The sequence below is a fragment of the Callorhinus ursinus genome, unplaced genomic scaffold (assembly GCF_003265705.2).
Source record: "Callorhinus ursinus isolate GAN/ISIS: 27379988/994484 unplaced genomic scaffold, GSC_fseal_2.0 scaffold8, whole genome shotgun sequence".
NCBI lineage: Eukaryota > Metazoa > Chordata > Mammalia > Carnivora > Otariidae > Callorhinus > Callorhinus ursinus.
In genome coordinates, this window is record NW_027397070.1 from 4,462,959 (window position 1) to 4,483,239 (window position 20,281).

The window sequence follows — 20,281 nt, forward strand, 5'->3', positions numbered from 1 at the left end:
TTCTAATTCTACCTCACTTATTTTGGTGATATCTCTGAAAGGCAGTTAATTGTGTACATTATCTTTCATTTTAAGATAAATCAAAAGTTAGGTGACTTCTTCCAGTAACATATAAGAAGGGTCTGTCCTGAAGTTTTTTTCTCAGTTCTATGAGCCAAGCTGTATAATAGAAATTGGAAATCAAGTTTGGACAAAATAGTACGGTAGGAAGAACAACCAGCATATATATCAAGCCCTAGTCTAAAGGTAATCTGTCTTTTTTCTACTTCTAGAACAAGCCGTGTCATCTTGGCAGATTATTTTATCTCAAACTGTTATCAGTGTCCTCACCTGCAAAGTCATTCATTCCTTTGACATATGTTCTTGTTTGTTCTTTGTGTGTTTTTTTTGACATAAGTTCTTTTAACAATATGTCTTAAAATCTTCTCTGACTCTAAAATTTTGTGGCTCTATATCATTTGATTATTTTTCTAACTAAAAAAAAATTTTTTTTAAAACTAACAGTGGTAACTTAAGGACCAGGAAAACCTTGATGTGACAGAGGAAGAGTATACTATTGTACTTATTAGCAATACTAAAATAGTGAGCCTGAATTCTTCCATGGTGTTTGTCAAGAATTTTAAGATTATATAATTAGAACACTAAAAAACCATGGTCATACCTGATTCCAGGATTATTTGTGCTTTAAGTAGAGGATTTGTTGTGAATATAAATGAATTATTATAATAAGAGGTATAAGCCAACAAGAAATGTCAACTGTAAAATATCCTCATGTGGATAAACTTAGTCCAAGATTATAAAACACACAATGGATTCTAATCTGTCCTAGGATGAATATCCCTCTTTTCTCCTTCCTAGATATGTCTTCATACTTCTCAACACTTTATTCATTAAATATTAATAGAATACTTATTATGTACAAGACTAAGAAGAGACACGGACGCTGTCTTTAAGGAGAAATATTGCTATATTTATGAGCTCACTAGAGTTTGTTGACTGATAGACTGATGGTTGGAAATAATCCTCTAGAATAAAACTTGTTTGGAAGTGACTACTTGAAGATACTTTAGTTTCTTAATTTTGTGTTAAATTCAATATGAGGAGATTTTGAAAAATTATCAGGGTGCCAGAAGATCTGCTTGAGAATAAAATTTAGAAAGCTACTACACCATTTTGCTGCCATGGAAAATCTGTCCTTATGATAACTCAGAAGAAAATATGACTGCTATATTCTTAAAATATTCCACAAGAAGTCATTTATGATAAAATATCATAATACTGCTTATTTCTGAGTGAATCAGTTTCCTTGGCCAGGTAACTTCGTTTTAAAATTTAAGACTATTCTAATTTGTTCCATTCTAAGAGAAATAGAATACAATTGCTTAGGAACTCACCTGTCATGGCTTTCTACTCTTTCTTTTTTTAAGATTTTATTTATTTATTTGACAGAGAGAGACACAGCGAGAGAAGGAACACAAGCAGGGGGAGTGGGAGAGGGAGAAACAGGCTTCCCGCGGAGCAGGGAGCCGCATGCGGGGCACGATCCCAGGACCCTGGGTCCATGACCTGAGCTGAAGGTAGACACTTAACGACTGAGCCACCCAGGCGCCCCCTGCCATGGCCTTCTAAAGTTATTGTCAGCCGTCTCTCCTCCAACCTAAGTCTTTCTACCTTTCCTTACTAGGACTTTAATTCTGGATTATAGCTAATTTTAATAAAGAATCTCTTTGGAACTTTCCTACATCACATTTCAATGCTGACGAGTTTTTTCAAACAACATAAGTTATTTTTTTAAAGATCTATTTATTTATTTTAGAGAGAGAGAGAAGGAGAGAGAGCACATGAGTAGGAGGGGCAGAGGGCGAGGGAGGGAGAATCTCAAGCAGACTCCCTGCTGAGTGCAGATCCTGACCTGGAGCTCCGTCTCAGGACTCTGAGATCACAACCTGAGCCAAAACCAATAGTCTAACGCTTAACGGATTGAGCCCCCCAGGCGCCCCCAAAACATGTTCTTTGAAGACAAAATAAACAAATAAGGGCAGATGAGGGCAGGAGTAAAAAAAAAAAAAAAAAAAAGGGCATTCACTCACAAGATGTCCCAGACATAAGTGTTAGAAGAGACTGGGTGTACCACTGGAATGGCTGGACCTGAGGCAGTTCAAGAAGATAGCTGGAGCCACTGGGCCCACGTGTGCTGGGAATGTAGTCTAGATTCTAGGGCCTGTGGATAGGCTCCTCGCTATGAGTAAAGTCCTTAGGCATGGCTCACCACCACACTCACAGCAGTAACTCAGTGGGAATATATTTTTGCATTGGGTTTCCTCATCAATTTTTCCAAAGTCAACAGGAATGCAGTAAAATGGAACAGGGTAGAATTCTAACCTAAATTCTTTCTATTCCTAAATATGAATATTCACTGTAACTTAAGCCAAATGGATGCTGGAAGGGAGTTCCTTCATTTAGGATTTATTTATCAAAACAATCAACATCATCTAAAAAACCCAGAACCTGACAGTTTTTACATTTGGAGATGTTCTTATAAAGTGGCTATATTTCCTGTCAGTGTTTTTAAGATTTACTTGTTCAAATCTTTATACTATTATGAAATACTATGTCAAAAAGGCAAACTGTTATTACCACAATAAAGAGAAGGCAAGCATTTTCTCTCAGTTCTTTTACTTGACCTCAATGGTCTTTTTTATATTCTCAGGCCTTCTGTTTGGTGACTAGCGTGGTTGTCTCTTTTGTCACTGTGAGTGTGATTCAAAGCTGACTCTTGGCAGCTACTGGCTAGTGTGACTGTATATTGTATGTTCCAGTTTGCTAGGAAACCCTGGTTATGTGTTTTGTAACACTGTTAATTATTAATAGTTCACCTTTGACTTGTGGTCTGGTGTGGAAAATAAATTATATAGTCACTGATTAATATAGTTTCTTTCTTCCTCCCAACTGTGATGGCCTCTTGTGTGAAGCCAGATTTATTACTGAGAAATGAGGGGAAGGTTCATTATAGACGGTTTCATTATTTGAGTAGGTTCTGACTGGTGACCAGCATTGCTCTCCTCTTTGCCAGTCATCAGGCTAAGCTGAGTTCTGATACAGGACACCCACTTGGGATTGGATCTTTTCACTGGCAATGTTCTTGATTGAAGAGAGTGGAAAGAGATAAAGTAAGACTAGAAATATGGTAAACAGGAACTAGGAGAGTGGGAAAGAGCAGATGAGGGAAAGATTTGGAAGAAGGAAATGAAGTAAGAACAGAGCACTCAAGAAATATATGAGTAGGCATCCTATGAAGAAAGTGAACAATACTGTTGCTTTTCCAATATCTCTCACTGCTCTTTCTCTAATGGCATTCCATCCTCACATTTCCCCAATCAGATATAAATGGATTATCGCCTGTCCCAACATTTTGTCTTTCCTTTGCATGATCCTGGTTTTGGCACTAGTGTGCTTGTTTACTTTTTGGTCATTTCTCTTGGCTTAAATTCTTCAGATTCTATTTATTCAAATCTCTGCCTTCATTAGGGTCAATAGAATAAATTAATTCCCATAATAATGAGAATGACTTAATATGCCTTTTCTAATAAACTTGCGTTAACAGAGATCTTCAATAGCATTTTAACCTACCCAAGAGCGTGTTATGTGGGGGGTCTATGATAGAGAAAAAGGAGGAAAAGGTATTTTGGATCAGTAGACCATTGATTATTTAATTCATACCCAAAGGCCTCTGCCTACTTCATATACTCATAAAAGAAGCTCTTACTTAAGTCCCTGCTAGGTCCAAGTCGTGTTTAATTGTTCACAGTCTTATGGCTGATGCCTCATGGTATTGTTGGCTTTTGAAAGTAGGACATTTCTTTCTAAAAACATAGATAATTTAAATTGTTACTATCTGCTTCAATGTGCAAAAGCCACTCCCACTCCCCATTCTATGTAACTTTAGAAAATGCAATTATTCTTCTCAATGTGTATCTGGGTTTCATGATTTTTAGAACAGAGTACAGATCAGTTTATGCCACTATAAGGCTGATTTTGGAAATATCCTAAATGTAGTAGTTTATATATTAATGTACGGGAAGTTTTTCTTTTTTAATTCTGGTCTCTTAACACAAGAACATTAAATTTTTCTTTTCAGATTCTTTTTCAGTCATTTCTGGATTATAATATGCCTTAATAAATGTTAAAAACAGGCTCCCCATTATAGAGGCATTGTATCAACATGAACTTTTCCCCAATTAGATTTATGGATGTGGAATGGATTACTAAGAAGCAAACTTGGCTGAGGAATAGAAAACCTGATTTCAAGTCACAACTCTGTCATGTGTTTGCCCATGTGATCACTAACTAATCTGCAATAAATAAATAAATGAAATGAAATAAAATGAAATAAAAGTCTACTTTACCTGGTCACTTCTCCACCTACTAGTGTCACTTCCTTTTTTGTCTTCCTATGCATTTTGTAGTGATCCTATCAGAAACTTCTATTATATCAAGTGCTATGTGTACTATAATCTTTGGTTTCCCTTTATGTTTCCTCCAAAGTCAGGGCAAGATCCATTTCTTTTTCATCTTAATAAACCCAAGACTTATCTCAATTCCAGGCATATTACAAACACATAATGCTTGTTGAATTAAAGAATGAAATCACAGATAAAATAAGCAGTCTCTGCTATGCATTTCTGTGCTCATCTAAAGATAGGGAATAATTTAACCTCCTCTGGCTCTTTCTAACTCACAAGGCAGATTGAATGACTCCATAAAGGAGGTCTTGCCCCAGTTGGCCTTCTCTAACTCCCCTGTATAAAGTTATCCCTCTCCACCTCTCTCCCATGTGATTTTCTCTTCCTTTACCCTGTTTTATTATCTTTATGATTTGGTTTTTTTGCTTCTCCACTGAAATGCTAGCTCTATCAGGTAGGTACTTATCTGTCTTGTTCCATCTAGAATCTGTTGTGCTTTATAGAGAGACACACAGTAAGTGCTCAATAAATACTTGAGTGAATGATGGACTTCCATATGTGACACTGGGGAGACTCACTCAACAAATGTAAATGCCCTATATTTTTATGTGACAAAATTGCTATGAAAATGCAAGCTGCTTTTATTATCATTAACCTACTCTGAGACTTCACCTTCTTTATACAAGAGGATATATGCTAAAGGAAAAAAGAATCTTATTCGGTGCTAATTTTTATCTTACTTAGGTTTGTAGCTATCTTTTTTGGGAAAACATTATAAATATAATGAGCCTTTTAAAATATAACTTCTTATTTTCTTGAAATTTCTGAATCCTTTTCAGGGAACTAAGAGGTATTTTTCAAATCCTTAAGTCTTTTTTCAAAGTTGGAAGATAGTATTTAATATGAGAAAAATATAAGTCCTTGTTTCAGGAACTAAACATATGTTCATTTTTATTTGGTTTGAGGAATTCAACTTGATAACTTAATTGTAGTATTGGTTTGTGGTCTGAAGGTAACTTCGGAAATAACACACAGGTGAAGGTGATTTCATGTTTCTTTAGGGTTGGTTTTTTGAATTTGAATCTGAATGTGGATGCTTACATAATTTGTAGAATCAAAATTGTGTAGTCTGGTCCTAGAAGCAGATTTTTAGTATTGGGCTTTTGTGTCCTGTGTGTTTTAATAACGTTAGTGTAAAAACTTACCATCATAGATGTGCATTTGTTTGATGCTGCCATCAAGTAGTGTTTGACCCAGTCATTTCTCATTTTATTTTCACATCTAATCAATGATGATGTTGAGAAACATATGAACACAAATAACACAATTATATTCACATAGTTTTATAAGACAGTTGATCATCTTCATGCTTAGGTAGAGAACCACCATATCTGTTTGTGCATAATGTGGACTTTGAACTATGTCTACAGGGGAGGAGTTTTGTATTTGTGGCATTGTTTAATCTGATATAGTCATTTTATAGTCTATAAGCAATAAGCAACCTCCAGTATCTCCTCCCCTGAAAATAAAAGCTTGTAGAAAGCTTTTAAGTATAAAGTTGATTAGCAGTCAATTGCTTTATATTCAGCCAGGAAATTTCATCCTACCGTGCTTCACCATATCATTCAGCAGGATAAACATTTAAGATCCAAGTGGGGAAAAAAGGGTGGAGCTGGCCTCAACCAGTCATACTTCTTAGAGTCAGCTGCCGTAGCCCCAAATCTGGGCTTTTTTAATGCAAAAAAGGAAAAAATCTTAAAAGAGATATAATAAAAGATTTTACAGTGGGTGCTACACAGCCCATTTCCCACTTTCTATGTCTTAATTTACTTAATTGTTCTATATGAAATAGATAGCATCAAATGGCCATTTAAAATTTTATTATGTCAATGGTGGATATTTACTCATTGCTTGGAATCAGGTCTCTATAAGGAACAATAGTTTAGAATATAAAGAGTATTATCCAAGCACACTTTAACTTACCTTCTCAGACTCTGGATTATTTTTTAAAAGCTGCTGATCTAAGTAGGCACCAAACAGGTTAAAATTTTAATACAGTACACATTTAAATATTATTATTGCCACTCTTGCTGAATAATGTGTCATACTCTTCATGCACACTAAAAGTTAACGGACCCTCAAAGATTTGTCTTTAATTGTCAAGTATTCAGCATATATATTGTCAGAACTTTAGGTAAATATATATGTAAAGATTCATATTTAAGATTAGATATTTTTTGTCTTTAAGAGAAACACAAGGAAAATTATACTTGAATGATGATACTATATACTACAATGTAAGGGTATATATAGGAATCAGTATATTTTAAATTAGTTGATATTCACATTAAGAATTTACACAAAGTAATTTTTGTATTTACTTTTTATTTCAAAGTCAATCAAACAAAATTTGTGACATTTTATAAAAGATAAAAGTGGTAAAAGCAATTTTTTCTTAGTTTTTATTATTATATTTCTTGGTTATGCTGAAAGCCGGGACACAAAAATTCCAAATATGTAGAACCTGAAATAACTTTATCAATTTAGAAATGAAATTTGTGAATAGGGTAAGAGAAATATTCTTCGTTCAAAAATTTGGAATGATAAAAGTAAAACAAGCTTACCTATTACTCCTTGAATTTCATCAGTATACAACCCGTTGTAGGTTTACATGTTGGGGGGAAGGGTGCTATTTGGGATTATTTGTATTTATTTTTCAGGTACTTTCTTCGATCTTTATACTAAGGGAAGAGACTAGCCTGCATAAAGCTTTCCTATCTGTTAACTTTGTTCCTTTGATATTTTAAGTTCAATAGTACTAAAGTCAAAGCATATTACAGACAGAAGAAAATTTCATTATTTTCTTATTGGAGGTTTTCCTGGAAAGGTTTCTCTAAAAACAGTATAAAACTGATGACAGTGCATAAATTTGAGAGAACCCAATTTATGGGCTAGATTTTGAAAGTTTAATTTTTTTTGTTTGACGCTTTAAAAAATCTACGATGTGTGATGTACACTTTAAATTTTCATATTGTTTAACTTAAGTGAATTTTGCTACTTTAAAGGAGTGTTATGAGAGATCAAATGAGATAACTGCATTTCCTGGAGTAAAATGCAAATGTAAAGTGATACTGTCATCTTCATCTTTGTTTTATGCATCCTGAAGATCATCTTCAGTCTTCTCACTGCCCAGAGTGTAGACTGCTGTTTCTCTCAATATTCCAGGCCCATATTTCATATTTTTCATGTATATGCAATTTTCCCTAGTGAATGTGCATACCATGTTCAGACAGAGAAGTCAGAGAATACTAACAGCAAGAAAAATAAAGTTGGATCATTCTTTTCATGTACATTTCTATGCTATGGCTCTTCTAACAATAAAAGGTGTAATAAAAGTTTCCTTACATTGCGTAGTAAACAACTTGACATATAACTTTAATAGATTCGGTAAATGAAAAATTTTTAAAAATCCTCTGATTAGATCAGTAAACATAGGTCTTTGGATTGAAATGCTATTATCTTCTTATGCCTTTGAAGGAAAAAATATTTCTCGTGAATCATAGAAAGTGTCTCTAGGCTTTACATTGAAAATTTCCATTTGAAATACCCAAAGACTGAGATTGCAAACAGTTCTGAGTCACAAATAAGGAAATTCCTTCAAATTCATCTCCCCTTTTTAAAATCATGGTTAAAATTTCACAGAGTTAAAAAATATATTTTCCTTTTAAAGTTAACTCTTAAAAATATTTGGTATGATAATCCTTTATTTGAGTGACTATCTGTAATTCATTTTTAGTGTACTTATTGTAGACTATTTAGAATCCATATGCTATTACATAAATCACTTTTGAAACTAGGTTATGTTTTAGAACTATCTTTGTTGGCAATGATAAGAATTGGTCACTATATTACATTCATGCCATTAAGAAATAATTTTTGAAGTGTTGATTTTTATATATCTAGGTTGTAGAATATTCATTTTCTTTTTCTATCTTCTTAATAAATATAATCACCTACCCAAAATGATTAAGATGATTACCGTTGCTTCTTATACACCAGAAAGAGTAATAAGCTTAAATAAGCTAGGCTTCATAGTTTAATTTGAGAATAATTCATTTCCTTTTTTTCTCCATTAACTGTATATTCATAGACTTGTTTTATTCAGAGACCCTTTCTTACCATTTGAAAAACAGTGCATTTTGAACATTTATCACAATATTCAATTTAATGCTTTAATACCATTGCAGGCAAAATTCCCTGAGATTACTATTGCCCATATTTCGATTTAATGAGAATGAAAAACTATTTAACTATTAAAATCTTGTTGTTTTCAAATATCAAGAGTTATTAACAATGCCTTGCTTATGTTTGGATATACATCTTGTCCTTTTCTCATGTTCCTAATGTTTGCTTCTTTCCCATTACTGTTGGTCTTAGGAAACATTTTAATGGCAGCAAATATACTTTACTTTTACCCAGGAGAGCTAGGCTCTTATGTAATAAGTTATACTGAATATCATTTTGGTTAACCTCTATATAGTGCTTGATACATCATCCTTTACAGTGAATAATTCTTGCCCAGAGTGGAAAAGCAATTCTATGTCCTTGAGTTTTCATTTTGTAAGTTTTTTCAAAAACATTTTTACATCATGTAAATTTTGTAATCACATTTCTACAAAACTAGTACCATATTATGTCCATAATAAAACTGAGCACATTTTAGCAGAAAAAAAGCACTGAACCATGTTTTAAAATCTTTGCCTGTATACCAAATCATATGCATACTGATGATTGCTTCTTATCCAAATATGGTAACTAAACTTAAGAGCCAATTTCAGCAAAGGTATTGATTGTTTAAATTAGATGGGGCAATGAGTGTTTTAAAAATATATTTTCATTAGAGTTTTAAATATTCGACAACCAGTAGCTATCACTAAAATGATGGATATTTTGAGGATTTATAAGCCCGCTTAATACTAATTGAAGCGCCAATTTTTCCTGTGGGATTGTTCAAATTACTTTTCAACTTTCTGTTTTTATGCTGGTGAAGAACCTGACCATAATTTTTAAATTCTAATATGTGATTTTTAACTGCCCAAGAGCTACCTTTGAATACCTCAATATGCAATGTGGTGTGTGTTAAAATTCCCTCAGTGAATAAACAGTTATGTCTCCTCTGCCTTTCTCCCCATTATTGAAATTGGGTAAATTATTATCATAGCTTAAGGAAAGAAGATTAAACTTGATACTGGTTCTGCCATTTTCAAGAAGTTATTATAAAGAAAAAAAACTGAAGTTGATTCAGTGTCAAAGCACTTTGTAAATTTTAGGGTACAGTTATTATCTTATTGTAAAAGTGTAGGAATCTGTTGGCTTATTAAAACCTTAAATTATCTATGTAAGCAGTAAATAAACTCTATGGAATGCAGTATGGATAAAATTATTCCACAAACTATACCCTACAAAGACTGCTAAAAATTCCTCTCATTTTCCTTGTTGTGTAACTTACCTTTGGCCACTTGCAATCTTTAATGACCTCATTTTTATATACTATCTTAAAATTCTTCCATTAAGGAAGAGAGACATACCTCAGAATCCTTTCATTAGCTTTCAAGAGTTCTTTCTTAGAAGTAGGTACTTATTATCTTAAAAATTTTCTGAATCAAATTTCCTTTTACTTTTAGTAAGGCATGTGCACTAGACATAAATTAAAGGTCCGTGGTGTTTTTGATTTTATTGTATACTAAGTTCACTAAAGATAAAATAATAATAAATAAAAAATAATTTATGGGGAAATTATTTATTGAAATGTAAAACACTAAGTACTAAGCACACAAAAACTTTTGTTGAAATATTACTAGTCAGATTTTATTAATGTTAAACATAGTACAATTATTGATGAATTTCTAGCTCTTCATTATTCATTCTTTTATTTACATGACATGATAAAGCAGCAGTGTGGGTTTCTTTGGGGGGGAGAGGTTTATGAAAGATTTAAATTAAGATAATTAATAAACAATTTGATGAACTTGTCAGTTCACTGAACTTACTGTCTCAGATAAAATCATTCATTGCCAGTGTTCATTTCATTTCAGCAGGTCTTTTTATCAAGTGTAAGTTTTTTCTATAATAAACTTTTAGAATATTATAAGAGTTCACTTTCTCTCATTAACTCATTGAAGTCTATGCATAGGCAAAGAAAAATAAGTTAAAAAGTGTTTTCCTTGAGTGTTCAAAAACATTCCCTTGTACCTGTAATTAGGATTCTAATTTTATTGAATTAATAATCCAGGATCAAAAATCTACATCTTTATATAATCATTTTTTCCTACTCTTTGATTAATTTAAGACATTGCAGCTGGGTTTTTTTAGTCAATATGAGCATTTCTATTAATGATTTAATAAAATCTGTTGTAATATGTACATGGGATCATCCAGGTGGAAGTGTAATAAATAAATGGGTATGAGAAAATATTTAATGACTCTTTTGTGTTTGTATTGTATGTAGGTATTTTTCTATGATACCTAAGTTTTCAAATTTAGGTCTTCGTCTTAGGTTCCTTCATGCTCGTATATTTTGTAAAGTGTATTCACAAACTGTACCAGGCTCTGATTCAAATTTTACTACCTTATAAATTTGTTCCCCTTAACCCTCCCACACTGTTGGTGGGAATGCAAGCTGGTGCAACCACTCTGGAAAACAGTATGGAGGTTCCTCAAACAGTTGAAAATAGAGCTACCATATGATCCAGCAATTGCACTACTGGGTATTTACCACAAAGATACAAATGTAGGGATCCGAACGGGTACGTGCACCCCAATGTTTATAGCAGCAATGTCCACAATAGCCAAACTGTGGAAAGAGCCAAGATGTCCATCGACAGATGAATGGATGAAGAAGATATGGTATATATACCCAATGGAATATTATGCAGCCATCAAAAGGAATGAGATCTTGCCATTTGCAACGATGTGGCTGGAACTGGAGGGTGTTATGCTGAGTGAAATAAGTCAATCAGAGAAAGACATGTATCATATGACCTCACTGATATGAGGAATTCTTAATCTCAGGAAACAAACTGAGGGTTGCTGGAGTGGTGCAGGGTGGGAGGGATGGGGTAGCTGGGTGATAGACATTGGGTAGGGTATGTGCTATGGTGAGCTCTGTGAATTGTGCAAGATTGTTGAATCACAGATCTGTACTTCTGAAATAAATAATGCAACATATGTTAAGAAAAAAGAAAAAGAAGAAGATAGCAGGAGGGGAAGAATGAAGGTGAGTAAATCGGAGGGGGAGATGAACCATGAGAGACGATGGCCTCTGAAAAACAAACTGAGGGTTCTAGAGGGGAGGAGGGTGGGGGGATGGGTTAGCCTGGTGATGGGTATTAAAGAGGGCACATTCTGCGTGGAGCATTGGGTGTTATGCACAAACAATGAATCATGGAACACTGCATCAAAAACAAATGATGTAATGTATGGTGATTAACATAACAATAAAAAATTAAAAAAAATTTGTTCCCCTTTAGTTTTAGAAACAATTGATATTTGTCAATTGTCTTGTCTCCTTGAGGTTGAATTTAGGTACTGAGAATTAGGTATTTAAAGCAAATATCTCATTTAATTTTTATATCATGAGGTAATTGTGATCTCCATGTTCTATACATGATATTGGTATCTAAAAAATGTTCAGTAACAGTAGGAGTGAAACTAAGATTCAAATCCCTATTTGCCTACTCTAAGACTATTTTCCTCTATATCAAGTTCTGTTGGATTTATATTCTTTAGCTGATGTTCTTTAGTTAAAACTTCTGATAATAAAAACTTAACTTCTTAAGAAGGGTCACAAAACTTTTTCCTAATTATGAAAATAAGCACACCGCCATTCATTGCTTTTATTTTGAGATTATAGATACCATATCTATAACTCTTAAATTCTTAACCATGTTTCATTTTGGATATCATTTATTCTAGAGAATTAATTTCAATTCATACTAGGATAGACAAACTATACTTCTTGCCTAGGACAGCACAGATTCTGCTTTAGGGTAGACTAAAAATTGGAAGATCTAATAAAATGATTTATCTGACTTTTCACTTAGAGAGCCATGTGCAGGAAATAATTGTTTTGAGATTTAAATAATTATAACCTTCCTAGTAGGACACGTTATTGATTAATAATTATTATTTTAGAGAAAAGAATAATTATCCATTTACAGAATGGCCACACTAATCCTAAAGTTTTTGCTATCACTCTAAAATGTAAGGCAAACAGAATGTTTTATAAGGAACATTTTCAGTGATTATATACTTTTGCTTTTCATGAAGACCTATGAAAATGAACATAAACATATTTTTAATAGTGAATATACAAAGGTTGCTTCCTAACTGGAAAACAGCATCATCATTCAATGAAAAAGTTAGGAAATTTTTTTTATTCCTTTAATACTAATTTTTATCCTTTAATTCTAATTTTTAAAATTAAAAAAAACTTGGTATAAGGAATGTGTGAACAAAATAATCCTTTTAACACAATTCAGCTACTTCTAGGACTTCAAATTTTAAGTGTTGTACTTATTCTACAAAGAAATAAGCATCTCTGTATATGTTAAATGTGATGATAAAATTGTCTATGACAGAGTTAATTTGATTCTCACAACTATTTTGATAAATAAATAAGGAAAGATGAAATATATAAAGAATGCATTTGACCATTAAGGATACTAGAAAAAATGATCAGTTTACACCAGCTATGGATATTGCTACATATTTTTAACTTTCCTGCCTCTCAGAAAGAGAAAGGAAAACAAATGATAGACCAAGAATTATTATTCCAATATTTTTAAAAATTTTTCTTTAGATCTTATTCATATTTTAAAACTAGTCTCTCATAAAATGTCATTTCTGAATTTTTTATAACACTTAACTTTATAAGAACTCATTAATAATATATTTTTATACAATAATCTTTATAATTTAGTACACAAGAATTTAATAAATGAAAAATATGACAAAATGCTTCTTATAAATGAATGCTTGAAAATATAGATTCCTGGGGCACCTGGGTGGCTCAGTTGGTTAGGGGATTGCTTTCAGCTCAGGTCATGACCCCAGAGGCCTGGGATCGAGCCCCACATTGAGCTCCCTGCTCCTCAGGAAGCCCACTTCTCCCTCTCCCTCTGCCTGCCGCTCCCCCTGCTTGTGCATGCTCTCTCTCTCTCTGTCAAATAAATAAATAAAATCTTTAAGAAAAAAATAAATGTTAAAAAAAAGAAAGAAAATATAGATTCCTGACAGAATTGTCAAGAAACTGGTACCCTCATGTATCTTGAAAGAAACTGAGATATAACTTCCGTATGAGGTTATTTATTTTTCCAAATATGTGCTTTTATTCAATTTAATATTAATGTTATTTATCAATTATTGATAATTGACATTGATATATCATTATATTGATAATATCAATTAATATTAATGTTAACACAATTAATATTAATCCTTTTGGCTTTAAAATGTGTACTTCTTAAATAAATTAAAACACTTTCTGAATATGTATTTACTCACCTTCCTTCCCACAGGTTTAGAAGATAAACTATCCATGTAAATGTTATTAAATTTTCCATCATTTGATTCTTCTGTATCAAGTGCATTCTTTGATAGTTTGAAATAATATATATTTCTTTTTAAAAAAAGATTTTATTTATTTATTTGACGAAGAGAGAGACAGCGAGAGAGGGAACACAAGCCGGGGGAGTGGGAGAGGGAGAAGCAGGCTTCCCGCTGAGCAGGAAGCCCAATGAGGGGCTCGATCCCAGTATCCTGGGATCATGACCTGAGCCGAAGGCAGACGCTCAATGACTGAACCACCCAGGTGCTCCATAATTTATATTTCTTAATTGAAAAAATACACTAAGTGAGAAAACTTTTTAAAAAAGTTCTAAGAACAAAGTTGACCAACAATAGTATTTATAAATAGCTCTGAAACTCTGTAGTAAATTGCATCTTGTGAGCACTCACAATGAAATAATATAAATTTTCTCTAGGGCCACAAAAGTAATCATGTGTTGAACAGTTGAAGAGATACACATTTATCCCAAATAATTCCATATATCCCTACAATGTTATTCCCATTGCTTAAATGTTTTATTCCCATAAAATGCTATAGTTCTCATAAAGCTTATGGCTTTATTTCTCTACTTTTAAGGTACTCCAAAGAGGTAACATATACTGTGACAGCCCTGAAAGTACAATTTAAATGGAAATACTAGAATATTTTGCTTTATATGAAAGCTATGATTCTGAAAAGTTTCAGACTATTGAAACTTTTTGGAAACAAAAACACAACTTGTGTTAAAGTTACTATTTTTTTAATTTAAATTCAATTAGCCAACATATAGTACATCATTAGTTTTTGATGTAGTGTTCAATGATTTTCTAATACATTTTCTTTATAATTTTAATTTATAAGTTTGAAATCTTTATGTTTTCAGTAAAATAGGATAAATCCTCAATTTATTACGTTAGTGGCTTGAGACTCAGCAGTTTATATTATTCAACTTTCTAAGATATAGGGATAAGATTAATATCTATACCTTACAATATTGTGAGAATAAAAAATAATAGTATGTTATGTATATGACAGAAAATAATATAAACATCAGTTATTATAATCTCACCACATATGGAAATCATTTGTGAAAATACTTGTCCTAATAATACTTGGGAGAAAAATTCTTGTCTCTTTTTTATTTAATTTTAGAAGTTCAACCTTTTAAATATACTTAAGGGCTAATGGCAATAGAGTTTGTGCTAATAAGGAAAATATCATAACTAATATGTTTTAACTGTAACTTTGTCTTAAATACTTGAAATGATATAAAGAGGCATGATAAGCTTAATTATACCACTCTTGCTATTTTACCACAGACAAGTGATGGCATTCTTATTGTTAGCGAAAATAATGCACTCTCAAAATCAGAATCAGTATATACAGAGTATATAATCACAATTGTTATATCTTACTATTCAGAAAAATAGGAATTTTGTATTTGCACTTTTTATTATCAATTTTGTGCTCTTAAGTATAATACTGTGCTTAAGATTTAAAAATTGATGTAGGTCTCTCTTCTCCATGATTTCCTCATGTCAGGATAAAAAGTGATGCAAGTATGAATGAAGAAAGAAAATAATCCAAAGTGTGGGTAAATCTGTAAATATTTGATATAATGAAGATACCTGGGCAGTACTACGAATATAATGTAATAACATGGTGTTTCAGTATCTTTACATTCCACATGCCACTTCATTGTTAATTTAATTAGTGTTTACTTTTCACTATAGTAATGCTTTGAAAATAATACTCAAGATATAAAAAACCCACAAAATACGAAAATGCCTAACAGAGATAACCTCACATTGTCATCAACCTCCGTATGCCTAAGCAATGTCAAGGTCTCAGAATGAGGGATCCTTGGTTGGCTCAGTTCTGTGATTTGATTATTCTGCCACTCTTCAAAAACATTGGTTCTCCAATGCTTTGCCTTCTTATACCACTTCCCCCCATTTTTGTCTGAGTTAGGTATTTAGAATACTTGACTTCGTTCGCAGGGAAAAAAATCCACATGAAAACTAATGCCTAACTGATTCAATGTTTGTTAGCATACCGATGGTGACTGGATCCATCAGTATCTATTTTCTTTGCAGAAAGTTCCAAAAAAGTGCACCATTATAATCATCTATTCAACCTTCAAATATCTTTAATAGCTAGAGAAAACTATTCTAAATAATAAAAGTTAATGCATAAACTAAAAACTGAGATGTCAATGAAAGAAATGTGTGATTTTTTAAAAGCTATTCAATTAAATTATCTTTAATGAGGTAGTTCCTAAATAGGACAGATTACAAGAAAATTTTTAAAAAGTCCTAAAAAAAGGCTTTAAAATTTCACTGAGTTTTTTATGTTCAAAAGTAACTACACTGGTGATTATTTAAAGCTTTGTGAAATTATAAGCATGTTCTTAAGACAATGAACAATGGTTATATTTAGCTATCTGCTAGAATGTGTAAATCGTTTCATGAGTTTAATATAAAAATGCATTTTATAAAGTTCTCTAATTTAAATTAAGCCTTTGTAGTGTATATAGAAGTAACATTTTCTAGAATTCATGAAGTCAAACTTCAGAGGAAGTTCAACCTCAAAAGTCTTTTCTCTACTGACAAAGCAATGGGGAAATCGCATTGAAACTAGCTAATTGAGAATTTAGCCTTCCAAGTGATTTTTTATAAAACAAGTAGTTTGAATGTAAACACTTCTGATAATTGCTTTTATCCTCTATCTGCCTATGTATCAACATTACCCCTTCCCTCAGAAAAGAAACCCAAGATATAATCTTGATGTAAGATAGAAATGTTAAAAACTTCTAAGAGCTGTGTCACCTAAGTGGTGAATTTATTAACAAAATACTTTTTACTAAGGACTTGAATACCACAAAATACATCCTGTACAGAACTAACTGGGGAGTTTTTACTTTTTATTCTAAGATATTTTGGAAAATATGATGATTAAGCTTGATTTATTGGACTCAAAATTGTTTGGTTTTCTTTTTACTAATATTTTTAAAAATTACAATTAGATTCTTGTCTCTGCTTTAAACCCTAAAAGTAATGGTTTATTTTACAATAAACAATTTCAGCATGGATTGGTCTCACTACAAGTATACGGGTTTCCTGTAATCAGAACCTTTTTCAGCACTTATATTGTAAAATAGGCAATGTAAAATATTTAAATAACATAAAAGGATAAAATCTATCCAAGATGTGTTGCTAAATATATTGAAGTATTGTTAATACATTATTTATCTATTAAAGATTTGATATGTATTAGCATTTTTTAAAAATGATGTAACATTAAAAGTGTGGAAATTTTGAGAAGTCATTTTGAAATTTAGTTTATAATAATTTCTTATAAGAAAAAAAGATATAGTTACCCACCACCTTAAATATTGACAGAAACACTATGTTTCTTGTTGATCAAAACCTATAAAATTGGATAAGCCAATGAATGACAGTCTTAGAAAATGCCTTAAGTTTTCATAAGCCAGATCTCCCAAAACATTTTATTACTAATAAAATTAATTTGGTAAAGTCAAAGACTTCATTATAATTTGAATGCTCTTTGTAGTTTAAACAGTATTGGAATACTCAATTGAGTTCTTAATCAAAAGCTTAGCATTTCTGCTCAAGCAGAATAACAATTAAGAAAAATATAAGTATATATGTATATATATATATATATGTATATATATATAGTATATTTATCTTCCACAAGACAGTTTTTAAAAAATAGGGACTCTACATGATTTAAAACAGAAATAGAGACTGTATTTTACCCTAAAACATTTTCAACATAAATTATTATAAGGTCACAATTCAAGGGAAATATATGTAATTTATATAACAATTTCAATCATAATATGTAAATCACATTAAAGAAGATTGAGGCACTGCAGTTCAGAAGAGTTCAAATTTCTTCATTGCTATATGTAAAGAAGTCAGTTATCTATATCAAATAATCTTTTTATTATCAACCATTCGAACATGTGATTTCACTTATTTTTTGCTGTTTTCTTTGATATGGAATTAAAGCTGAGACAAATTGGCCTTTTATTTTTGGGGAGTGGCCAAACTGACGTGATTGGGGAGGGTTTGAGAAGTGTTTTTTGTAAAAATTCTTTCTTTAATCATTTCATAGAGGTAAACATACTTGAATGCTAAATACCTGACCTTTTCAAATAAATGCAGACCTACCTTGATTTTCACAATAAGCCTCTATTAATTTCCATGAGACAATGTTTTCACAAATGTAAGGCAAAACAGATGTTAAATTAGTTAAGAGAACTCATAATTTAAATAATTAAAACTAATTTGTGTTTAAAGCTATTTGCAGATTTATTAGAGAAACAAATACAAATATGCATTTCTACAGAACTGTTTTTTTTTTCCAAAATGAGCTTAAAACTTGTTCCACAGTTTTTACTTGTTTATATATCTATGGTAACCCAAGTATTGGCTTCTGTACCACTTGTAATGAGACAATTGCCCTTCCATTGCAATTATAAAAAACTATTTAAAAAAAAATTCGGCACATACACGTTAAATATTTTTCCTTAAAAAAATAATCTAATCAAAATATTGAATACTTTAGATTTAAACAATATTTTATTTACAAATCTGTTTTGATTACTTTATTTAATTACACAAGGTAATGCTTCAATTTTCAAGAACAGTTTTTTTTTTTAATATATAGACCAGTGGAATGACATCCTATCTAGTAATATGTACTACACTTCATTTTTTCAAAATTAACATGACAAGTTTTCTAATACTTTCATTTTTTTTTGGAAAAAAATGTTATTTTATTGGGGCACATATCTGATGAAACAAAAAATAACATGCAGAATTCCAAAAATAATCTGTTAAAGTAATATGATACTTACCCTTTATGTAATAAGACATCTATGAACAACAGTGCATAACAATATTATGTATTCATGTTTATGAGAAACCAAGCAGGAGGCAAAATGAGTTCATTCTGCTTTCTAATCATGTGCAATTTCATATGGCTGTTTGCATCATTTAAATAAAGTGTGTACATTAAATTTCTAAGACTGCATTGCACCCAAAATTATTATGGATAGCCATGCTTGCCCTGTATTTAATGAGTGATGAATTTCTCCTACTAACAGAGTAACTGGTCTCAAATCGTGTCTGTGATGTAAAAGAGTATTAAATTATATTTTCATCTCTTTTCAATTGCTGCCTTGGAAAGCAAGAATTCCCTTCTTGGAGAAGACTTACAGTAAGTAAAATTTACTTAAGGACTCAGTGAGGAATCAGCACGTGAATCAATAATGCAATATAAGAATGGATTAAAAAAATGTGATTATCAGTACCTTTGTTGAAATCTATTACCACCATTAAAATTTCCAAGGAAAGATAGGGCCTGTAACATAGGGGTTCCATTCATTGTTAAATTACTAAAATCTACCAATTTAATGCTTTCATACTGTTTATTTTTTTCCAATAGAAAAATAAATCTCATACATTAGAAGTGGTACACAAAAAACTGGGATAAAATTTATCAGATTCTTGATAGCACCATTTACACATTCTTAAAGTAAACATTAATATGCACTTTCTTAGAAAGCGATATAAATATATAATACAGGACTTGCTAACCTCTGTTAACCATCTGAATACGATGGAATAATCTATCTCTACTGTGCAGGTAGGCTGTGCATGGTGGTGTGGCAATATAATTTTAAAAGTTTGTTACAGATGTGATGGGAAGCTGGAAGGAGTCGAAAAAGCAGAAAAAAGAGCTTAGATCATTGTAAGCAATGAGTCGAAATGAGCCGTTACAGGTTAGAATTTATCTTTGTTTCTGATCATTCAATGAGAAAATGACTTCCACAGAAATAGATACATTTAACTGTTTCAGGAGTGGGGTGGGTGAGGTGAAGTAGGATTGAAAGTCCTACAGGTAATAGCAATAACTGGAAGTGCAGACGAAATTGGTCTTCAGTGCAAAGAGGAAGGCAGCCGTTTAAAAAGTCTAGGTGCAATGTTGTGGTGCTGAAAGAAAAGCTCCCAGTGATAAAGGAAAAAAAAAACTGCAATGCAACTTCAAGCAGTAATTTTGTGGTGCTGAAAGGACAGCTCCCAGTGTTGAGGAAAAGATCTTGGATCTAGAATGAGGTGTCCAATCTGTATGATAAACAGCACACTGTGTCTCAGAGCGCCCATTCAATCTCAGTAAG